Source organism: Oryza sativa, chromosome 11, assembly GCF_034140825.1.
Source record: "Oryza sativa Japonica Group chromosome 11, ASM3414082v1".
NCBI classification, from domain to species: domain Eukaryota; kingdom Viridiplantae; phylum Streptophyta; class Magnoliopsida; order Poales; family Poaceae; genus Oryza; species Oryza sativa.
In genome coordinates, this window is record NC_089045.1 from 24,622,676 (window position 1) to 24,632,582 (window position 9,907).

At 33.7% G+C, this 9,907-nt stretch overlaps 1 long non-coding RNA gene across 1 annotated transcript; it reads left to right on the forward strand.

Moving 5' to 3' along the window:
- Positions 1-3,808: 3,808 nt before the first annotated feature.
- LOC107279427 (uncharacterized) lies at positions 3,809-9,393 on the forward strand. The gene is made up of 3 exons (XR_001541275.3): positions 3,809-4,206; positions 4,345-4,398; positions 9,044-9,393. It is a non-coding gene; the product is annotated as an uncharacterized lncRNA (long non-coding RNA).
- Positions 9,394-9,907: the final 514 nt, after the last annotated feature.

Below are 9,907 nucleotides of genomic sequence, written 5' to 3' on the forward strand. Positions count from 1 at the left end.
GTATCCTGCCCAACGACATATTGCCATAGCATCTTGGTAGTTTTGTGCCTTGTATCTTGGGCTGCCTGTGAAAGATGAAGGAAGTAGTATCCTTTTTCCAACCTGTTCAGCTCTTGTGTCACCCCTTTCAATTGCATCCTGCAAGCCAGCATACAGTTCAGTTCTAAGATTCCCTTGATGTTTTCTTATCCAGTCCAGCCTATATTGGATTATGCACGCTAGTGCATCAACAATGAACTGCAACGTCAATTTTTCACACATTAGCAAGTGCATACATTGATTTTTGCGCTGTTGTATGCGATAAGCATAGTACTCCAACATGGTCAAATGTTTTCTCTTGCATTTGGATCCATGGTTATCTCTGTACAATATTTTGTTTGTGAAGCCATCTTCTCCATAGGGAAATAGCAACGGGTACTGCATTGCCATGAATTTTGGATGGTTTTCTGATATTCTTCTGGGCCCTGTGTCTTTATAATGAACAATTATGTCACGTCCTTTTTGGTTCTCACTCGTGTCATTAACAATCAGTGCTGCCACTTCCGATGCCGATGGCATGTTATGCTGCCTGCCATCTCCACCACGCTTCCTTATAAGTCGTAGGCTTACATTATGATAGTCACCTTCTTTGAATCTATCTCTTGCCATTCTGAATGTCTGTGCTAGTACGTTTTCTCTGTCCAGCATGTTCTTTAGGCCTAAGACAATGTGTGAATCTATTGATTCTCTATTATGGGATGATGTTGATGCGTCAATTCTGTTTTTGACTTCGTTCTCAGTGTCATAGATGTAAAGTTGCGCCCAGCGAGGTTTATCGCCTTCTTCAGGCAGTAGAGTACCTATTCGGTGGTAGTTCTGGCCATTCATGCGGAAAACATATGGTCCAGACCCATTGTTTATCTCTCTGTCAACTTTTCCTCCCATGGAGGTAAATGCAAACATGGAGTTATATACTCTGATATTGTCCATGTAGTTCCTCGATCTCTTTCCTTTTTCTTTGCACATCAGATTTGAAAGGTAAGTAGGTGGTTTCTTTAGTGTAGGTAAGTCAACCTTGCCCTGTTTGCAGCATAAGCTAAAAGAAGGTGGCCCTTTTCCTTTGCCACGAGTTCTTTCTTCATACCAGAAAAGTGCACCACAGTGTTGACATGTGCATGTAGGCTTGCCAAAATTCCATTCTTTCACGCTTGATTTTTTCTTCTTCCTTGGTGGTACAGCAACCTTATTCCTTGTAATGTTTCCTTCCTTACTTACTCGATCATTCATCTTGAGACTGGAAGACAAATATTTTTTTCATAAAAAAAAAGTGATTTAAAAATAAACTGAATGACGATATCATTTTTATAATGTGGTTAACATACCTATTCGTTTCCATGTTGGTTGATGGGATCTGATATTTTTCTTTTCTAGACCTGATTTTATTCATATCACAGTCAGTGTTTATTGTTGAATAAGGAAAAATTTCCTTTCTAACAATGGTGTTGATTTTCTGTATGTTTACCTTTCAATGTGATTTGCTGGATTTGAACAGGTCGAACTGTTATTCAATGTAGATCCGCTTCTTCTAAGGTCAAGTTTCCTTTTCCTGTTCAGTCTTGATAAGCGTGCGAGTTCCGTTGAGTTTACTTCAGCAGTGAAGTTTGAGCTGTGAAAATTGGATGTCAAAACAGGGAGATAACAACTTTTTTTTGACTGATTCTGATGTATTGTACCTATTTGGAAATTAATTGTTATTAAATACATACGCTTGAACTGTTAAACTTGGATATGAAAATCAGTTCATAATTGTTGCGGTTGAAATAAATTGTTATTAAATACAGGACCTTCATAGGTAATTGTATTCTTTGCTTATAATTTTACCTTTGCAGGGGATTTCCTGTATCAGCAACCTTATTCCTTATAATGTTTCCTTCCTTACTTACTCGATCATTCATCTTGAGACTGGAAGACAAATATTTTTTTTCATAAAAGAAAAAAGTGATTTAAAAATAAACTGAATGACGATATCATTTTTATAATGTGGTTAACATACCTATTCGTTTCCATGTTGGTTGATGGGATCTGATATTTTTCTTTTCTAGACCTGATTTTATTCATATCACAGTCAGTGTTTATTCTTAAATAAGGAAAAATTTCCTTTCTAACAATTTTGTTGATTTTCTGTATGTTTACCTTTCAATGTGATTTGCTGGATTTGAACAGGTCGAACTGTTGTTCAATGTAGATCCGCTTCTTCTAAGGTCAAGTTTCCTTTTCCTATTCAGTCTTGATAAGCGTGCGAGTTCCGTTGAGTTTACTTCAGCAGTGAAGTTTGAGCTGTGAAAATTGGATGTCAAAACAGGGAGATAACTACTTTTTTTGACTGATTCTGATGTATTGTGCCTATTCGGAAATTAATTGTTATTAAATACATACGCTTGAACTGTTAAACTTGGATCTGAAAATCAGTTCATAATTGTTGCGGTTGAAATAAATTGTTATTAAATACAGGACCTTCATAGGTAATTGTATTCTTCGCCTATAATTTTACCTTTGCAGGGGATTTCCTGTGTCTGCGCTTGACTCATTGTTGCTCATTTGAAACCCAGTCCTTTTTTCATCAAGTTTTCTTTTCCTGGTAAATGTTGGCATATCCTTGTTAAATATGACGCATTTCCTTTTTAGTAATTGTGATGATAACTTGAGTGTTTACCTTTGAAGAACATTTGTTTCATCCGCACTGGAGTAATTTTTGGTCGATGGAGATCCGCTCCTTCTCAGGTCTAGTTTTCTTTTCCTTTTCGATCTTGCTAACCGCGATAATTCCTTTGAATTGGCTCGAGCAGTCAAGTTTGAACTGTTAAAATTGGATATGAAAATCAGTTCATAATTGTCGCAGTTTGCAGGAGTCAATCACAAACGATTAAGGTATTTAGGGTGATTCTTACCTGTCCTGTGTTGGACTGCCATCATCCGTAGGGTGATTTCCACTCTGCATCGTGTTTTCCTATATTTTTGTTGTGCAAGTATCAACTGCGAATCAAATGTCAAAAAATATAAAGTATCAACTGCATATGTGAGTGTTTGTCAATATAAATCTATAAGTTGCACTGTGATGGAAGATGATGGAGAGAACTGATAGGGACCTGACTGGTGTCTCCGGAAGAAAGGAAGAGTAGATTGTTTATTGCAGCATTGTTGTAAGATTAATTTATATAGGAATATAGAGTCCGTGGAGTTTCCATGAACCTATGTGTCGTGGATTAGTACTCCATCCATATTATTACTATACTTGAACAATTGTCTTCCATTCTTTTTAATGGTATCGTTTCCATTCTATGTATAAGATGTAATTCCTTAATACTGTGTACGGTCAACTCTATTTTGCAATACTTTTAGTACGGTTATATAAAAAACAATGTGGCTTTTTTTGGCAGTTTTAAAATTGAAATTATTGGTACGGATGATAAGCTGAATAGATGGTATATTTTTTTTATTGTACTTGAAAATAGATTGCATATATATATTGTCAAATTTCTAATTAGATATTTTTTGCCTGATTTTTACAGAAGTTAATTAAATTATTGTGAAATCCATTTAAATATTACACATTTGGAAAGTTCCTTTGATGCGGTTTTATTTAGAACATCCAAAGGTTTACAATCATCCTAAGGAGATTCATTATATTTTGGTAAATACTAAACACGTTTCATTACTGAAGTACTGATAATAGACTGAGGGCTCATTTATAAATTAAAATCCACTGCAGGACCAAAGTGTAAAATTGCAGGCACATCGTTATCTCCTCCCAAGCCCTTCCTGGCCACATATCTGCGCTGCGGTCGCGTTTGTCTTCCTGTCCCGAATGGCCACATGAGGGCGAAGGCCAGGCGGCGGAGAATCTGAACATATATTCTTCTCCAATCTATCTAGCTCACTCATCACTACCTTCTCCTCCACTACTCATCCATCGGAGCCGATTTGAGAGGGAATGCCTTGTGGTAGCGACGGCTGAAAGACTGGTTGGCTAGATCCACCATAGGGCATCCAAGTCAGTGCCTTGGTAGATCCACCGCAGGATGTCTAGATCAGGAGCAGTGTTAGCCATCGGTTAGTTGGCTCTGGTATGGGAGGTGGTATTTGTAGGAAATGGGGCAGTGGGGATGGCAGGTGTTGGGGCAGTGCGGATAGCAGGTGCAGCAACATCAAGCATGGCTGAGAGCGAAGGTAGCCCCGAGAGCTCATCTTTCTTGATTGATTTCCATTTTACATAATCAAGTTTTTTTAATCATTAAGTTTCTTGCTTGGGGATTTGTATTAATTAAGAATTATTAAATCAACTGATCTTGTTTTATATGCTTTTAGGATATCAACGGTAGAGGAAGCAAGCAGGGATCGACTCATATACATGTACTGAAGGTACATGCATGCATTTATATTGAATGTTATTAACTCTCTATCTTAGAAATAAACAAAGTAATCCAAGGATTCCTTTGGCAAGTGCAAGTTGTACGTTACATCTGACAATATCTAATGAACATAAAAATTAATAGGAACATATATAATACTATTCTTCAATAAAAAGTATTGGCTGAACCCTCCTTTTAATTGGTTCTTTTGGGCCTTCTTGACGATAAATTACCTGCAGACGAAAGACCATATTATTATAATTTACTAATCAAACCAAATCTAAAGCAACCAACATTTTCCCAGAAGTAATATGTTGTACCTAATATGAGTATCGGGTGGGTGGTCTTCTAATCCTTGTTGATCTGCATCGACTGGACTGCTCATTCATGTGAACTTTAATGTTCTCAATATTATAATTGCATCGACCTTTGTTTATATCTTCCTTACTACTATTACAGCTGGTGCTGTCCCCAGTCACCTTTGTATTACTGCTGTGCTCATCCTATGGAAAAAAAATTAGTTGTTACAAAAAATATATATATTAATTAATAACTTGATAAATTGTCTCATGCAGTACCTCACTATCTGAAATTATAAATTTCCTTGATGGTCTTTTAGCAGTTCCTGAAGCAATTTTTCCGTCATGCACCTAAATTTTGTGTTCTTAGTTAGTTAATTAAAAAAGTTTTATGTTAAAATACATGATTTATTTAACAAATATATCAAATACTTCATCATCTTGAATTGTATTTTCAATTGCACTTTTTGTGCAAGTTCCCATATTTGTACTCTTCTTTCCACAACCTTTTCCCCTTACCTGCACAATAGCATATTGACATTAATGGACAAACATGAAAGGTAACATTAAATAGAAAGTAAAACTCAATGAAGTACAATGTTAGTTTGTCCTATGTAGTGTCTGACTTTTCTTTTAGAAGTACTGGTGTCCGCCATGACCATATTTTTATTATATTCTTCATCAAAATCATCATCAAGCGAAATTGGTTTGTCATTTGCTATCTTCTCACAATCAGTAGTATATGGTTCCTATTAATACCCATCAATTGTATATAACATGTCAGTAATAGTTTGACAAATCGTTTTGTATATGAAAGAAAAGTAAGAATTGTACCTTATTTCTCTGAGTTTTCATTTCAGAACATTTTCCTTTCTTAGCCTATATCATAGTGCCATATTGAAATGGTAAATAATTTATGTGAAAACTAAATTGAGTGAATTTGGAAAGTAAAATAAATGAAGTACCTTGTTAGATGTTTTAAAACGTCTTGTAACTCTTCTTTTAGAAGGATTCGTCTTTGTACTCTCCTGTGTAACCTTTTCATTGTATTCTTCATCAAAATAATCATCAAGTGATTCTTCACAATCATCATCGATTGTAATTGCCTTTTCATTTGTTTTCCCATCAAAATCGGTAATGTATGGTTCCTATAAAACATCATTATTAGTGTAGTACTATAAATAACTTTACGAATTGTTATATAAGAAAGCAATTATACATACCTTGTTTGATCTTTTTGTACATCTCATGTTTGATCTCTCTTTCTTTGTTTTGCGATGATTGTTCATTTCATAATCATCACTACTTTCATTTTTTGGCTCTTCTTTTACCTGAAAATTGTGCTGTCCAAACTACAGAACATCCAATAAATAATTATATATATAATATATATTGTAAAAATATTTTTTATTTGTTATATATTACCTCATCTTCTGATTTTTGCAAATCAGTGAAGCCATAATCATCATTGCACTTCAACATTGACTGCAAATTAATATTTATATTGTAATATAAGATCTTTCTTAGCCTATATCATAGTGCCATATTGAAATGGTAAATAATTTATGTGAAAACTAAATTGAGTGAATTTGGAATGTAAATAAATGAAGTACCTTGTTAGCTATTTTAAAGCGTCTTGTAACTCTTCTTTTAGAAGGATTTGTCTTTGTACTCTCCTGGGTAACCTTTTTATTGTATTCTTCATCAAAATAATCATCAAGTGATTCTTCGGAATCATCATCGATTGTGATTGCCTTTTCATTTGTTTTCCCATCAGAATCGGTAATGTATGGTTCCTATAAAACATCATTATTAGTGTACTACTATAAACAACTTTACGAATTGTTATGTAAGAAAGCAATTATACATACCTTGTTTGATCTTTTTGTAGATCTCATGTTTGATCTCTCTTTCTTTGTTTTGCGATGATTGTTCATTTCATAATCATCACTACTTTCATTTTTTGGCTCTTCTTTTACCTGAAAATTGTGCTGCCCAAACTACAGAACATCCAATAAATAATTATATATATATCATATGCATTACAAAAATATTTTTTTCAAATCAGTGAAGCCATAATCATCGTTGTACTTCAACATTGACTGCAAATTAATATTTATATTGTAATATAAGATCTATAACATGTATAAAAAAGAATAATGCAAATAGTCATACCTCTTCTGCCTTGTCATTTACATAATTCATCTCAAGCTTTTCATTAGGTGTAAAAGTGTAGTTCACTTTGTAGTCTTCCTTACACTCTTCTAAATTTCGTTTAGTCAACTTCAATCTGAATATCAATATTCTTCCACATATCTGACGTATTGTATCAGGAATCATATCAATTTGTCCATTCTGTTCCTCCAGCATGGTGGACACAGACTTATGACCAAATATTCTTTCTGCTTCCTCATTAAATATTGTACATGTCGTCCTAGTAGTGTGGTCACTTATCTCAAGGTTTATTACATACCTGGTACAATGTGCCGTTAATGGTAAATATACCTGCTACAATATGTCAAATAAAATTTGAAGAGCATGCTTACCGTGGTTTTGGGTTCACTGCTTCCTTTCCGCATGAATTGCAAATGTATACATTTGATTCCTTTCTTGTTCCACAAAAGCACTTATCGCAAGACATATACCACCAATTTCTTGATTTAATCTCCTCAATTTTAGCTTTGACTGTGCATATAAATTCCTAAATAAAAAACAAATTAATGTTGGTTAACTAATCAGCTTGAAAGAGTGACTAAAGATGACTTCACGACTAAACGTACCACTTAATTTAGGTAATGCTCATTACATCAGCCATCAAGTAGATTTTTCCCAACATTAAATACACAAATGAAAAATAAACGTAACATAGGAATGGATATGTACCTTCTGTTGTATATTACTATATCGCAATTCTGTTATTTCTTTCAATGTCTTTCTATTGTAGAACATTTGCTCTTCAATGGTTCCTTGAGTGCTTGCGTCCACTTCAATCATTGTGGGCAAAACCTTTTCAGCATTATGCCTATAAATAAAATGCAATATAATCCATCAGATAATTTTAGACAAATCAACAAATATATATGAATTTAAATGCTACTACTGCACACCTGCTCAATATTTCCATGCTTGCAGGAATTTCCATATCCAAAAAAACTTCTGTTGAACTTGTTACTCCAAATGATAATAATTCTAAATGATCAATGTCGTTAGTTTACTAAAACTATAAGTACGTTAAATTAGAAAAAAATAACATCCTCACTTTCATATTCTTTAACCAGAAGTCCAGTGGCGATGAACACAGTTTGCTTCCCAAGCAAATCGTCGTCAACCATATTTGCTAAAATATCTCCCCATAGAGTAATTTTAACTTTTTCTCCCCTACAAATGCAATAAAGTCTTGTAAAATATACCACATAGAAAGTATTAGTGCTGGTTTAAATTTGCAGACAACAATCTTACTCTAATAAAAGGAGTTCAATTTCACGCATGTTGCAAACCCTCTCCCTGCTTGTGTTTTTTCCTAGCATTCTTTGCTCGATCGGCTTCATCCCGCTAAGTAAGCCAATCACATCTAAATACAAACAGGTCTTTAGTACAAATAACAATGTTTAAAAGAAGTAAGATTATGCACATACCTGATAACTGTTGATCTTTATTCAACCTACTCCTTAATGTTTTCCTGTCTGTAAACTCGAAGTAATAGTCCAAGAAACATTGTCTTTTTGATTTTACCTCTTTTACTATGGTATCATGATAAAAAAGGATTTTCAGATTGTTTTTTAGGACACGGTATTTATCATGTTCCATAACTTTGAAATTTTTAAAAGTATATATTGAGTTAATCTTAATTTTTGGCCTGAAGTGGTTCGCCAATTGCTTTGAGATAGAGACATGTATTGAGTTGCCCTGCACCAAAAAAATAGTATTTACATAATAGAACAATATATTAAATCACATGTTTACAACAATCATACCTCTGCATCTAGTACAATCATCTGTATACCATAGAACTCATCAACCATTGTAGGATTAACCGCATCCCATAGCCTAATAACTTTTACTTTGATTCTCCACCTATCGTTCTTTGGTGTTAATGCAGTAATCAAATTGCTAGGTGCCATGTTATCTGCAAATGAGTAGTACTGCATATAGTTACTAAACAAATTTGACAGAGAGTCGTATACATGTTTATGTTATTTTATAGAACTAATTAATACAAACTCTCATAATTGTGTTCTTTGATAGGTGCAAGGTTACTTTTTTGTGCTGGAAAAAAAATTGACAAAATTGTATACATAGATGCAACATAATGTACCTCTAACTAATACAGGATATCGTAATTGTGTTCTTTTGTAGGTGCAATGTTAGTTTCTTCTGTTGAAAATATGATGACAAAACTGTATAGATGCATATGTTATTTCCTAGCTGCAAGATCATGATTAGATGATGTCATGATTGTGTTCTTTTGTGGGTGCGTGATATACCTTCTTATGCCAAAGATGATTCGCAAGGTGCCGCAGACTTCTTCTGCTCCGTCCGCCGGAATCGACTTCTTCTGCTCCGTCGTCGGAATCGACTTCTTCCGGAATCGACTAATGTCGCATGCTGGCGGGGTGTATATATATGCATGCAAGCCTTACGAATATTGTCTCATGTATATGGAACTAATCCTTGTTGCAATTAATAATCTTTCCTAGTGATCTAAATTTTGCTTTTTGAGATTTGGAATGTTTTGCTTTGAGAGATTTGGAATATTGCCTCTCACACACAAATATGGAACTAATCTATGTTTGTTCACGACAAGTACATGTTTTGCTTTTAGATAGATTTCAAATCTTGCCTTGTGTACACATACATATATTTATGGAAATAATGTGCGGGCCCTACGAGGTGCTGAATTCCTCTCGTTACGCCACGTGGCAAGTTGAGAGTGTTTTGAGGGAGACACGTGGCAGCTTAAGAGCGTTTGTAGGGAGTTTAATGGACTTTTAGTATATAATAGATTTGTACATTGCATTTGAAATATATATATATATATATATATATATATATATATATATATATATATATATATATATATATATATATATATATATATATATATATATATATATATATATATATATATATATATATATATATATATATATATATATATATATATATATATATATATATATATATATATATATATATATATATATATATATATATGGAATA